General features: G+C 40.3%; 1 protein-coding gene across 1 annotated transcript in view; it reads right to left on the reverse strand.

The window, feature by feature from the left end:
- Positions 1–13752: 13752 nt before the first annotated feature.
- The window catches only part of apobec2a (apolipoprotein B mRNA editing enzyme, catalytic polypeptide-like 2a), a 30213-nt gene continuing 28238 nt past the window's right edge, over positions 13753–15727 (reverse strand). Inside the window, exon 4 of the mRNA XM_083939020.1 lies at positions 13753–14646. The gene's annotated coding sequence lies outside the window, so the exon portion shown is untranslated. The remainder of the gene's footprint in view (positions 14647–15727) is intronic.

A 15727-nucleotide genomic window follows, 5' to 3' on the forward strand; every position in this document is an offset into this window, starting at 1 on the left:
TTGATGTCAGCTTTATTTTGATTTGATTTATGTTTTTATGCTTATTGTTACTCCGACCCTTTCCCACCTTTGTATTGAAACTTTTGCATAATAATTTCCCTCGGGATAAATAAAGCTTCTTGAATCTTGAATCTTGAATCTTGAAGACAGATGGCCGTCCTCCACAGAGCTGGGTCTGTCTGACATTCCTGCCTGTAATAGGGAAGGTTTTCGTTGCCACCGTACTCTATGGGGGAATTGTTGGGTCTATGTTTATCATAACTAAGTCATAGAGTGTGGTCTTTACCTAGTTTGTAAAGTGTCCTGAGATAACTTTTGTTATGATTTGGCACTATAAATAAAATTGAATTGAATTGAATTAAAAAGAATGTGGAAGAGGAGAGTCTGCCATCTCTGGCAATATATAGATCACGTTTGAATGCTGTATAATAGCTAAGATATTGTTATAAACAGTGAAAAAACATCACTAGGACGCACTGGCACAGGCATCGACCTCCGAGGGTTAATGCTTGGTGAGGTAACTGAGACAAGGGATTTGTGTACTTGATGTATGCATGTTTATTAACATACTGTATGTTACCAGAGACAGGAAGTCTCAGGATGTCCACAGCTGTGTTTTCTAAGACGAAAAATAATACAGTTCAGTGAAGTGTTAGAGCGCTAAACAGTAAGAATTATTTCCTTTCCCAAAGGTGACCCTCGGAAAGAGTCACAAGGAAAAAGGCCAGATCTGTGTATCTGAGCCAGGGAGACTGCAATTCTCAAGGTTGAGACACAGCTTCGTAAATGTTAGCTTGTTGCTCGAAATAGTCTAAACAAAGACCGGACTTTACACAGGACGCTCATTAAGTGAAAAGAAATTGTTTATGATGGTCTATAATATATATGTGAGTACATGTATTCACTAGACAAAGAGGAGTGTACAAAATAGAGCATTTAATCAACTGTAAGAAAACAGTCTTATCTGTGATATTGATACACAAATCTGAACAGTACATCGTAGTCTCTAGGAGCAATAAATTATGAGAATATTATAAATACTATACAGGAATACAACTGAACTGATATAGCTGCGTATAGAGCAGACATATTAAAGTTAGAGAGTATATTGGGGAGGATGTTTAATAATATCCGGGACACGGTAATGTGGTGGTTAGCACTGTCGCCTCACAGCGAGATTCTGGTTCGAATCCCGGCTGGGGCCCTTCTGTGTGGAGTTTGCATGTTCTCCCCTTGTCCATGTGGGTTTCATCCGGATTCTCCGGTTTCCTCCCGCATTCCAAAGATATGCTTGTGTTAGGTTAATTGATGACTCTAATTTGCCTGTAGGTGTGAATGGTTGTCTGTCTCTGTTTGTCTCTATGTGCCCTGGGATAGACTGGGTGTACCCCGCCTCACGCCCGATGTCAGCTGAGATCGGCTCCAGCCCCCCCCAACCCCAACAGGGACAAGCGGTTGAAGATGAATGAATGAATGAATACATAAGTAGAAACACAGAACAGAACATGGGCGAAACAAACAAGCACAATATAAAGCAAGAGAAATTAATAGAAATGTGCAGTGGCAAGATGATGGTAAAATAAAAATACTAATTATATGTCTGGGATATATAGTATGGGTATAGTATACATACTGATACTAAAAAATACTATACTATGAATATGTGGACAGAGAATGTCCAAGAATTTACAGATCTGATTTAATCCAGGTAGGTGATTGAGGCTCTGACAGAATGGAAAAGTCTTATTGCCGTTGGTAGGAACGATTTACTGTAACGTTCCTTAGAGCAGCAGAGTTGGATCAGTCTGTTGCTGAAGCTGCTCTTCAGCTTGTCAAGTGTCTTGTGGAGGGGGTGAGAGGGATTGTCCATGATTGCTGGCAGTTCTGCCAGCATCCTGTCCTCCATCACCTCCCCCAGGGTGACAAGCTTGGAGCCAACAACAGACTCTGCCTTCCTAATCAGTTTGTTCTGTCTGTTGGCGTCCTTTGCCTTGATGCCGGAACTTTGAACATTTAGACGTTAATAAAAAGTGAAAAGTCAGAGTTAAGTATACTTAGAGGAGTAAAACAAAGTAACTGGAAATGTAAGCTAAAAAATCCATGTGAAAAAGACTGACTGAAGTCTGGGAGTTTGAGAGACAGGAAAAAGGATAGCAAACCATTGTGTGTGTATGTGTGTGTGTGAGTGAAGATTGCTCTCTTGGGTAAAAAAGGAAAACAGAGCAGAACACAGAGTGGAATGGTGGGGGCTTTTTGCGCATGCATGTGCGAACGTGTGTTGAACAAGCAGGACTGAGAGAGTGAAAAAATCTGGCTGGCTCGTACGCGCGTGCTTGTGTGAGTGAATGAGAGAAAAAAAGAAAACGATTGTACGATTATACTATTGTATATTGTATAAACGCACTATGGCCTTGAAGTAATAATATTATTGCAGTATAATCTTAGATAATCTATATAATAGTGTTGTATTTGCTTTAGCTGGAGCAGTCCAGTATGGTTTGTGTTGTGTGTGTCTAGTGTGCTGTGTATTTTATTGTATAAATGTGTTCCGTGCATCGGACTGTGTAGAGTGGGTTGAGTTTCAGCACAACACAGACTGTGTTGTGCTGAATTCAGAATTGCTAAGAAAAGTGCATGATGCCTCTGTACATAATCTGTGTGTAATGTTGCTTTGAAGCTTGATATATAGTATGCTCTAATTTTTATACACTGTGAGAAGTGAATTGAGTAAGATAGCCATTCTGAAGTCTTATTCTGGGTTAGTGAGACGTTAGACAGATAGAACAGGGTTCATGGCAGCCTGTTCTTACAATATAAAGCGAGAGACGTTTTACATGGCAGTTCACAAGCATATATGGAGACTAGAGGAAGTGAGAGCCTGCTAGACAGCAGGGGCGGAGCTAAGAGCCACAGACAGTGAGACCAGGAAGTGCAGCAAGGCAAAGTAATAGCTAATTTGGTCCAAATGGGAAAAAAACTATATGCTAATAGCATAACTAATAGTAACATTTAGATTTAACAATTTAAATAAATAGTGAATTTAATTGAACTATATTCTAGCCTTTGATCTTACGCAACAGACCTATAGTATTTTAGGAAAAAACTCTGAAAAAAAACTGAAAATAGCCCACTGTTGATGAGTTTGTTCAGAACCTCAGTTGTGGACGCGTTGCCAGGTCCAGTACAAACCAGAGTGGAAGATGTTGTAGAATTGACGTCAATGCCTCATCGACAGTTCTGTGCTCATGTTGTACATGCTACACCTATAGATTATTACAGGACTTATTACAGGACGCATGTAGTGACAGTAGGTGACGTTAGAAAGTAAGGTGACTATTTTGACATCATTGACATCACTAGGGCTAATAAATTGATATAGCATTAAGCAGCTGAGGAGGGTGAAGGTAAATTAGAAAATAATGTTATTGTTAACCATGCTATTTCCTGATTCACACAGGATAAATTACTGTGAGAGGGTGGAGAGAATGAGAACAGTAAATAGAACAATGTGAGATTTGGGCTTTAAATAATGAGTGAAAAATAAAAAAAAATCAATTCTAATGTCAAAGGTTCAAACATCTAGTATGCTTGAGATACCTTATGAAATTAATCTAGATAATGCATTTATTTAAACAACATTTACACAAAGTAACTAGGGAGATAATATCACAGACATAACAAAAAGTTCCTCGATGTGCAGAGTTAAGGTGTTAAAGTTAACCAACAAACTTAGAATAATAAGATCTGTTTTGTCTTTGCTGTTTGTACTTATAAGCTTTCGCATGAAACCTAACAGAAGTATATACTGAACACTGCATGTTAACAGGCTGAGCACTTAACCTCTCAACCACTGCAAGTTTGGAGAACATATGAATTTACATATGATGTAAGAAGCAATTAACTGGTGTATATAGTTTTTTCTATTTGTGGGAAAACAACAGGGTACCAGAGACTCTGAGTCAGAGATCCTGAGACTGGTAGTACCAGGAGACCAGGTGTGCATAGAGATCTTCCAGAAGAAGTAGCATGAGCCGTGAAAGGAGGATCCATACACCATGGTTTGAGCAACACCAGCGGAGCTCCAGATGGAGGGGAGCACAGCATGGTAACATCTGAACCACTGCACCAGGGCGCGGGCAGCAGCTGATCAAAAGGAACATCATAACGATAGTAGTCAATAAGAGTGTGTGGAGTTTATATAACTGACAAACAGGAGGAAGACTTGTGGGGGACAGATACGTTTCAAGGTTAAGATACATAAGACTGTTGACAAGTCGAATATTGAAGTTAAATTTGAGCCACGGTGGACCCCCAGGGTGATGTACCATGTAATAGTTCGTAGAGGGGAAGGTGGTCTGAAAACCTCATTCTATGCAATGCTTCCCCATAGACAAACCACCCTGTCTATCGCCCCATTAAAACACGAAGAGGATGAGGTAATTCCAGTAAAACTTAGTAAAACAGACACCACAGCCTGAAGAGGTAGCTCAACGGCAGTCTCATAAAAATGTAGGATCCAACGTAATGTTAAAAGAGAGAATAGCACAGGATACAGCTGGTAAAGTAAGGAAATATATTCCAACCCACGACCTAACAGATAGTTTGATCTGTCGAGCAATAATCCTAAAATACTTAGACTTGTCTTCTATTGATCCCTTTGGGATGACTCCCGCAAGGAAATTGAGTTTCCCAAAAAACACAAGGGAGGTATAAAAAAGAAGCGGGGGGCAGTGAATGGAGAAATCATCGCTTGAATGGGGAAGAAACATGACAGCTTGAGCAGTATGGGTTGGTGGTGCAGGTAAGCAGGGGTAAGTGGGTCTTAGAGATCAATGAAGCTATAATGGACCCCAATAAAAAAAATGTTTTGGATTTCATGAGTGTAGATAATACAGGAAAGTGTGCAGGAGATATAACTTTTAGAGGAACTAGAAACAGCAAGGGATAACAAACTTGGGTGGGGGCATGAGGAGGGACAAGCTAATAAACAAGGCCCAATTAAGGTGTTAGTTCAGAAATTACTTATTGATAAGATTAATAGTCCAACCAAAACTGAAATCTCAGGAACATATATAATGTGGATGGAACAGATCTTAGATGCTGAGGTCCAATCACACATAAGCATAAGTAGAGGTTTAGAGCTTCCTTCCACTGTGCCTACTCTAAAGACAAGTACCACATCCATTCCCCTAATAAGGAACTGTTGTGGGAATTTTGGATATTTGTAATTCATAATCATAGTTTTGTCAGGTCAGACACAGTTAAGTGTCTCCTCTGTCTAACCTTCTTAATGGATACCGCAAATAACTGCCTCATGATGGTATACTGGCATATGTGTGCATCTGCACTCTGTGTTAGAGACCTTGTGATGAGAGAGGTTCAGAATGTTCAGAATTGGAATGTCTGAGGCATGTTTTGTTTGGTCTAAAGACGTCACCCAACCGAGGCTTAGCTCGTGCTATCTATTCTTTTAAAAGACGGAGCGCGATTTGGCTCTGTGTCATTCCTGCTATACTCTGGGAACAGTGAGGAGGCAGGGGTGAACGTATTTTTGTCTGCAGAGGAAAACACTTTGTCAAAATAAACCACGGAGAAAAAGCAGATCCTGTTTGTTGATCTTTATTGAAGAAATCCATTTCCACAACAGAACCCAGAGCACTCTTTAACTAAGACCAATGTTTTGAAAACTGTAGTTCCTAAGACTCAGGTCACCACTACACCTGCAGGCCAAACAACTGAGCTTGATCAGCTTGGTCAGTGGGATAGACTCAGAATGAATCCAAGGGGCTTTAACCCTCACACATTAGCTAGTATAAGTAGGCATGGTACACAGATAGACAAATGACATCAAGTGAGAGTGTGAGTGTGTTATCGCGGGAGCCCCAACTACTCTCCCAATGGTAGTTCCTGAGAAATATAACTTCCAGGAGTGTGCCAAGGCACAACAGAAGGAGTGTTGAGAAGGTAACTTCAACCCCATAGCTGGAGCACCTAGAATTTTCAGGTTGCCCATTTGGGGTATCCATTGTAGGTTAATTTATGGATCACAACATATACATCACCTACCAAAACCAATTTTTAAGATTCAAGAGGCATGTGCAGATTTTCAAATTACAACATCCCAGAGCGAGCCCCCCAGAGATTATAAAGTATATACACTGGCGGATTACAAATGTTTTGTCAGTGGAGGATTTTCAAACACGAGTAGAAACTGGTTTGGAGTGCATGGGAATGCAACTGTAAATTGTGAAACAACATAGTTATTATATTGGTTTCCACATGCTAACATGATTCCTCTTTTTCAGAGTAGACCAGTGTGGCATAAAAATCCTGGCCCAATAGATTAAACGTGTCGCAACATAACTATGAAATTGCCCATGTTACATGTGTTGAGTGAACAAACATATGCGGTTGCGGATAGCTATTGGATGTGTGGTGGCAAAATGTTAATTAACGTTCTTCCACCATACAGCACAGGTAATATATGAAGGAGTATGCAACTTAATTGGGGATGAGCGGTCCACAGACACAGGGCATAGGGTACGGATGCAATATGTTCCAGAGCCACACACAGATGAGATAGATAATCAATTTCAGTCAAAAGCAATTGGACTTGGTTATTTGTCTAGGAAGACGTTTCACCTCTAATCCAAGGGGCTTCATCAGTTCATGTACGCATCTGACCAGGCTGGGACTGGTCCAACTACCTGGTGTGAAGATCCAAGTAATAAACCTTTCACAGGGCCGATGGAGTCAATGGAACCCTTTGTGCTCCAAGTGAAGTTGGTTTCGACTTAGTTAGTGTCATGATTGGCGACGGAGAATACACGGGGGAGACCCAAATGCAGACACGGAACTCAGGAGACGGTATTAACAAATTTAATAAAACTTATTTTACAAAAAGGTGGACTAACACAAAGGAAAAAACACGAAGAACTAGATACAAACTCACACGATGAATGGGAGACATCAGGGTATGAAGAGGGTATGATCCGGCACTGAGTGAGGCTCAGTACCGGATTATATACAGACTGGCAGGTGATCAATGCTAACAGGGATCACCTGCCAGGAAAACAAACTCAACACCAGAAAAAGAAAAGCACATACAGAAAAACACAGACAGAGGGAGACAACGATTAAAGAGGAGAAGGCAGAGACTGTCCAGAATCACAACAGTTAGTGCTCTACTGGGTTTAACGACAGTCGTTGGAGTCACAGGAGGCCATTTGTGAACAGTTGTTCTTTGAGGTTAGATTGTTCAATCTCCTGGGAATGGATGCAGCATTGTAAATTGGAGATAAGTGGTGTATCAGACCTTCTCCTCTGTTTAATTCGATTCAATTCAATTTTTACTTTAACTTTACAGAGTAGGTATAGACCACACTCTATGACTTATTTATGATTTACATAGATCCAACAATTCCCCCATTGAGTACGGCGGCAACAAAAATCTTCCCTATAACAGGCAGGAACTGTCTTGACCAGTTGGGGAGGAAAAAAGGAGAGAGAAAAGACAGACAGGTTGAAAGAGAGAGACAAAGACAGAAACAAAGACAGAAAAGTATTATCCCCCCGCAGACTAAGTCTATAGCAGCGTAATTAAGCATAACAAAATCAACTTAGGCCATTTACATGCAGGTTCTAAGAGAAATTGAATGCCAATAACAGCATAGCTAAGGGCTTGCTTTATCAAAGAGGAAAGTTTTAAGTTTACTCTTAAATATGGGGACGTGTCTGCCTCCAGAACAACACTTGGGAGTTGGTTCCACAGGAGAGGAGCTTGGTAGCTAAAGGCTCTGCCTCCCAGAAATATGTTCTCTCATTTGTTTTAGTTAGTACTCAAGCTGCAGCATTTTGGACCAACTCGAGACTCTTAACAGACTTATTGGAGCAGCCTGATAATAAGGAGTTGCAATAGTCCAGCCTAGAAGTAACAAATGCATGGACTGCTTCTTTCTGAGGCACAACGTTCCTAATTTTCTCAATATTACGCAGGTGAAAATATGCAGTCCTTGTTGTTAGTTTTATATGAGAACTGAAGGACATATCCTAATCAGAAATAACACAGAGATTCTTTACTGTGGTGCTGGAGGACAACACAACATCATACAGAATAACAATATCTTTAGATCTTGAGTTTCGGAGGCCTTCGGGGCCAAGTACAATAACTAAAGTTTTATCTGAGTTTAAATTGCAGGTCATCCAGCTTTTTATTTCCTTAATGCACATTTGAAGTTTAGCTAACTGATCGGTTTCTTCTGGTTTGATCGATAAATATAATTGGCTATCATCAGCATGACAATGAAAATTTCTGGAGTGCTTCCAAATAATATTTCGTAAGAGAAGCATATATAAGGTGGATAGCATCGATCTAAGGACAGAACCCTGTGGAACTCTGACTGACTTTAGTGTGTATGGAGGATTTGTCGTTAACATGTACAGACTGAGATCGATCTGATGAATAAGACTTAAACCAGCTTAATGCGGTTTCTTTATTGCCAATTAGATGCCCCAGTCTCTTTTGCAGGATGCGATGGTCAGTAGTGTTGAAGGCAGCACTAAGATCCAGTAAAACAAGTGCAGACACAAGTCCTTTGTCTGAAGTTATTAGGAGGTCATTAGTAATTTTTACCAGTGCTGTCTCCGTGCTATGATTCACTCTAAAACCTGGCTTGAAGTCCTCAAATAACTCATTGTTATGTAAAAAGTCACACAGCTGATTGGTGACTAATTTCTCGAGGATCTTAGAGAGAAAAGGAAGGTTAGATATAGGTCTGTAGTTTGCTAGAACCTCTGGATCAAGACTGGGCTTTTTAAGAAGAGGTTTGATTACAGCTACTTTAAAAGACTGTGGTACATAACCTGCTGCTAAAGACATATTCATATCTAGAACAGGAGTGCTAACTAAAAGTAACATTTCTTTACGTGACGTAGTTAACCTCCTCCATGTATAGATTTGCCACAAAAATGGATACTGGTGAACTCATGGCATAGCCGTGTTTTTGTCTGTAAAAAGTGCCATTAAACTGGGGTCTGGTTTGAGATTTGTTTGGTTGTGTAAGGAGTTGTCCTGTGTTAGCCGCTATCTTACTGTGACCAGAGCCTCCATGGTTGGAATACAGGTAAACAAGGAAGTCACGTTGTAGGATACCATGGTTCTGGAACAATTTTTTAGTCTCAGACTTTGTTCACAAAGTCTATGGAGCTTTGGATGAGGTTGCCCACCAGTGGTGCCAGGATAGTGGCTATGTGCTTGGCAAGGTTGTAAGTGACCGAGTTTATGCTGCTGACAATGGAACCTTCTTTATGGATTTTGGGAGTCCATATCAGCAGGGGGTTGAGTCCTGGGGATAAAGCCTCTAATATTGTGATTTGTCAATGACCCTTTCTTTTTGTAGTTGCTGTAGACACTTTATAACCTTCTTTTTGTAACCGCTGGTAGAGTCTCGTTTCAGAGTTTTGTGAGTGTTAGAGTCACTGAGTAGTGCAGAGATCTTTGACTGGTAATCAGTTGTATTGAGAACAACTGTGCATCTACCCTTGTCTGCTGGAAGAATTGTGATGATGTGGTTTTTGCTCAGTGCTGTTACTGCTTTTCTCTCCTCAACGGTGAGGTTGGACGGGGGGACCTTAGCTTGGGACAATGTTGCTGACACATTTAACCTTAGCTGTTCAGCCATAGTTCCAATTAGGTTTTTTTTCTTTTTAGCAGATTCTTAAGATTTAATCAACTCCACTATGGGTAACTCTTTTGGTGTCATGGCAAAGTTCAAGCCCTTGGCTAAGACCTCTTTCTCTGGGTGAGTAAAATCTCCGTCTGACAAATTCTTTACCCATCTGTTATGTGTTTCTTTCTGCGCCGGCGTGTCAGTTTTTGCCTCCAAGTGAGTATTTCTGTGTTTTTGTCAATATTCCGGGAATGTAAATTGTGAAATTTCTTGGTTAGTCTTTCTTTGCTCTTGTTGTGTTGACATAGTTGGGCTTTCTGGGTGAAATCCACAACTTTCTCCACAATAGATACAGGTAAAATTGTTGACAGTTTCTGTAGAGAGAGGTCCGCTTTCTCTTTTAGCCCTTCGACAGTGAAATTGACCTGTCTTATTTGCTTATTTAGGAGTTGGTTTTGAGCCTTTTCTATGATTCTCTCCACTCTATGCCATCTCATTGTGGAATGCAAGCATTGGCTAAGCATAGGTTGGTGTAAGCCTTTGTTGTTCGCATCTCAGACTAAACCGTAGGCGGTTTCTGTAATCTGCAATTGTAATCTGAGAGCTAACTCTTCAGGCCTGGACAATGCTGTCCACTTACATCTCAAGGAGAATGCCCACTCCTTTGATGACAACAATATTCACATCCTGGACAGAGAGGACAGCTGGTTTGAAAGAGGAGTAAAAGAAGCCATAATAAGCTAAAGTAGCATTACTGGCATTGATAGTGTCAATCAGAATTACTGTTATTTTGTTGAATCATACCCATATTGAGAATTGTGCTAGCCAGAACTCTGGCCAAACAAATAAATGAGGCAAGGATGGAGCTTCAGCTTGGTGAGCTGGTGATTGGGTTGGACTTGTGTCTTATGACTGATTATCTGACGGACAGGGACATCCACTCAGTAGATTCCCTTCCAAGAGAACGGGTAATGAATTAAAGTCAGAACCCGTTAGATTGTCATCCTTAGTGCATATGCGCGAAAGTTCCATGCTGCCTGTTACTACTCCGGTCTTTGAGTTTGCTTTTTTTTTTCTAACTTTAATTCTCTTTTGTTCGTTCTGTTTCTTCACCCTAACTTCTGTGAAGTTCTGCCCTCTACAATCAGGTTACTTTCGCTACTTTTCGTGTTTCTTTTTGTGCTGTTTTTATCAATGCCGCTTCCACCGGGACATGCTTCCTTTGTTTATTCCAGAGAACAGCTGATTGTGCTAATGCCGGCTGGCATAGCGGCTAGACCACCTAAGATTCCACCCAAACTCTAGAGAAAAACACACTAGGGACGCAGAGATGGGAAACAAAGTCGGGGCAATAGAGGAGGGTCGAGACGGGATGGGCGTATGTAGAGAAGAAGATTTAAGCCCTGTCTCCACTCTGTTGTTATGGGCAATGTACGGTCTCTCTACAACAAAATGGATGAACTGACAGCGCTAAAGCGGAGCCACCTGGAGCACGGTGAGTGCAGTCTGATGTGTTTCACGGAGACATGGCTGCACAGGGACATCATGGACCAGAACGTCTCCAGCTGAACTGCTGGCCGTTGGACGCCGTCCATACCATCTGCCTAGAGAGATCCCGCATGTTATCACTGTTGTTCTGTACATCCCTCCCTCTGCAAACCCGACATCTGCCTGCAGCATCATACACACCACCATCTCCAGACTCCAGACTCAACACCCCAGTGCCCTCATCATCATGTCGGGATACTTTAACCACGTCACTTTGGATAGAGTTCTGCCGGACTTACAACAGTACGTGAGCTGCCCTACCAGAGAGAAGAGGATCTTGACCTGATGTATGCTAACATTAAGAATGCATACATCTCCTCTTCTCTTCCCCCTCTGGGCAGGTCAGATCACAATCTGGTTCACCTCAAACCCTGCTATGTTCCTCTGGTGAAGAGAAATTTAGCATACATCAATCTTCACTATATTTTTGAGTTATGAAAAGACCCCTTGCCTGAACAAAATAACATCTCTATATTTACCATACATTCTGGAATTGATTTGGCCAAGCCGTGACGAGGATTTTGGCATTTCTGGCCGAGAGGGTTGATTCCTTCGACAGAGAGGAACAATAGAGATCCATTTGAAAAAGTCTGTTCCTGTGCGCAATTCATAAATTGGTTTGTGTATAAATAGTCAGGAACTTTGTTTGACAAAATTGACTGTCCATTAGTAAAGTACTACTCTGTAATAGTTATTTAGTTTTATATTATTAACTAGTGAGCTTCTGTGTCAAACTGATCCAGTTAAGGGCTGCTGTGGCTGCAGGTTTTAAATCCAACCAAGCAAGAACACACCTGACACGATTTATTCTATCACCTGAATTGTATTCACACAGTTGATTTGTTGGATCAGGTGTGTTCTTGCTTGGTTTGGAATGAAAACCTTCAGCCACAGCGAACCTTTACTGGACCAGTTTGACACCCCTGGTCTAGATGAATAGATTTGTTTTGGCGGCTAGTTCAGCACACTGTTCTGTGTAGATGAAACTGTCTTTCATAGAATTGCATTTCTTTATTTGTATGTGGTTTTTATATTGAATGTAACAGAAATCATTTTCTGTCTGCCAACAGTAACACATCATCCTTTTCATCTCTACCTGTACCTGTGCCTGCACCACAGCCATCACCACCTCACCAGCACATGGCACAGTTGAATATATGAAGCATAAAAACATGCACATTATGTAAATATTGTAAATTGTGTATTTTTTTGTACATAATAAATATTTGGTTTGGTAGAGAAACATTTGTAATGTTATTTTTCTTCATTTGCACAGATCCTATACAGCTAGATATGTAGTATAAAGGCCCATTTAATCTCATGGTGAAAAGAGAGAGAGAGAGAGACAGCACTTTTTTAAAATCAAAAAGCGATATTGACAAAATTCCATTTCATACATTCATTTTACATGTGTCTACTATTTTATACATATATTACACTACTTTTGAGAACCTAAGACTTTTTTTTCAACTCATTTCAAGCACCAAAACAGTTCATCCACATGAGTAAAGGTATATCTTCATAAGAGATATGAAGAATTTGAAAAAGAAGAATTACATTTTCAGCATTTGGGCCAAATAATCACATTTCTCTAGGACAAATTTGGACCTCACTATACATAAAGCTGACTTTGTTCTGAACATTTCAAAATAAAATACTTGGGTATTATGTTATATGTAAGTAACCTTAAAAGGGGAATTTACAAAAGTAAAAGACCTCAGACGGTCAACTTATATTTCAATAAACTGCCGCAAACCACAAAGTTTTTGTGTTTTGCTGGAAGAAATCATCAATGGGCTCTTTCCTTTCTGATTGCATTTGGTAATTGACTTGAATCGACTTGAATGGGCTCACTAACTCCATTGTTTTTGCTTCCTTCTATCTGTAGAGACTCATAATGCTACTGCAGAATATTGTTGTTATTTTGAGCCGTATTAGTGGTTAAAAAAGCTGTTGTAATGCCTTCGCCGTACTGCCCTGAGCTAGTCAGTGTTAGCCACGTCTGGCTGTCTCGATGACTTATTTGATGCAAGTGTCAAAAAGACCATGGGATGATTTTACATCGGAAACACACTATAATAGCTAGACTGGATATGTATTGCAGATATCTGTGATTCAAATTGTCCTAGTCAAAAAGAAAATTCCAGATATCCACAACATCATTCGTACTAATGACATCACTTTTGCCATTCATGTGTGTTGGGCATTTAATTCTAGATAGCCACAATTTCATTTTAGATATCTAGAATGAACGTTCTGAACATCTGCAATACAATTCTTACTAGGAAAAACTTCCATTTCAGATATCTACAATCCAATTGTATCCATCCAAAGTGATAAAATATTCCAGATATCCATAATTTCCTCTTTGACTATCCAAAATTAATAAAATGTACTATATCAATAAAGTTGACTTGAAGTAAAAACTTGAAGGTAAAACTGCCAAGACTGTGATTGATTTGGTTAGCTGTTTGAGAATTATGTTGTGGAGCGTGAACAGAAGAAACAGCAATAGACTATTGAAATTTGTTTATTAATGAAAGAACAGAACAAACAGGAGACAGAAGGCAAATACAGATATATTATTTGGATCTAAACAAATTATATGCTCCTTTTTTGATGTAATAACAAAAATGATAGCTAAGCCCAAGTGCCCCAGGGATAGCCCCAAGTCTAATGTGTGTAAGTTGGATTCTGGTAGTTAGAGAAATCTCATAGTTATTTGCAATATGCACTAGAATCTAATTAAATAATAATGAATTTTCTTGAAAGGCTGTCAGTCAAGTCTCCCAAAACAGGTCAATCCAGCAAGGTAAAATGTGTCCGTTTTTTTTTTAAACTGTCACATTGTACATAGTTCTGAGCAGAAGACTAAAGGTACAATGCAGCCATAGTAGAAGCCAAATTCAGCAGAGTGGTACATCTGACAGTCCAGGCAGCCCCACACTAAAGTAGGTGTATCCTCACCTGCTGATGAAAGTCAGAGATGACAGAAGCTCAGATGCTGAATGTGGAGAAATACAATCATGTAGCTATCTTCTACATAAATGGCATGCCCTTAATGTGAACATACTCTGTCTTTCTCTTTTACCATTTACCTCTTAAAGCTGGAAATAGTCTAGCACCCCATACACATTTCTGTGTGCAAGTAATTTGCAAAAAATAAACAAAACCATATCCAACAAGTGGTGCAAAGCACTAATGTCTAAAACTATGGCAATCCCAGAGTGGAAACGAGATGTGGGGATTACTGTCAGATGTTTGTGGGGTGGGTCTTTCACCATGGAACAAAAGGTATACACACACAGTTTCTCCACCAATAGATTCATATGCACTATAAATATGTATCAATCAACAACATTATCAGCCTGAATCATCTGCAAATAAGTAATGGTGATGGTCGAAGGTGCACACATTCCCAACTGGATTCCTGTGACAACAGAGAGAAAGAAAGTTTTGAGTTTTTAAAACAAACTTTATGTAAATTCAAAACAATACACTGATTAATTGCCTCACTTCATTAAAGCAAACACATAATTGTGTTCTTTTTTTGCTAAGTGTAACCCTCGTTAGTTTTATTGTACTGTTATTTACAGAGCCCTTTCATTGCATCATGGTTGTTTCTCATCCGGTAGTGGAATTAATGAACTTACTTGAATGCATCACCTGCAGCTTGGGTGCGTGAGAAGTTGATGGACAGAGAGAAGGAAAAAGGGGGGGGGGGGGGGGGGGGAGCAGAAACCTCATGCAGCTGCGGAGCAAAGTGTCCTTGTTCGGCAACCAAATGTGATGATTATGTTTTGTGAAGTTGTGACTGAACTGACATTAGAAAGTGAGTGTGAAGAGATATTTACCTGGTGTAAGTGAAACCGGTCACGGGAGCGACTGAATGGCGACGGAATGTTTCCCCCAAACTTTCTGAACTATTTTGGTGAGTTTAATGGTACTGAGGCATGTTTTTGCCATGCTGTGTACGATATGTTGTTATTGTGTGTAACCGTGAAGGACAGTTAGCAGGTTTCCGAGCTGTTAGCTCAGCTGCGTTCTGGTAATGAGTCCGAGCATTGCGCCATAGCGCCACCTTTTCATCAAATGATGTTGTCGTGGCGACCATCCTTTGCTGTGAAAAAGGAAGTGTGTCATGAACGGTACTGGGAACAACACAGAGACCTGGGACCCAAATGTAGACAGAAACAGAGTCAGGTTTAAACGAGTCTTTAATGAAATAACTATGTACAAAAGTGTCCAGGAAGCAGGGGAAAAAGGAGTGAGGTCCAGGTGAAGGTGTAGCTCTCCAGAGCGTGTCCAGTGTAGGTGAAGAAACAAACGACAGCGAGGCGATCACAGGAAAAACATGAGCGGGTGGTAGGCAAGCAGACTGGGATGCAAACAGGGGTAGACGATCACGGGTAACTAAACAAAAAGAAACAATGAACATCGAGAACACGGAACAGAAACATATCTATCTCAAAGCACAAAGTGGAGCCAACGAATGAAACACAATACCACAT

Source organism: Echiichthys vipera, assembly GCF_963691815.1.
Source record: "Echiichthys vipera genome assembly, chromosome: X".
NCBI classification, from domain to species: Eukaryota; Metazoa; Chordata; class Actinopteri; order Perciformes; family Trachinidae; genus Echiichthys; species Echiichthys vipera.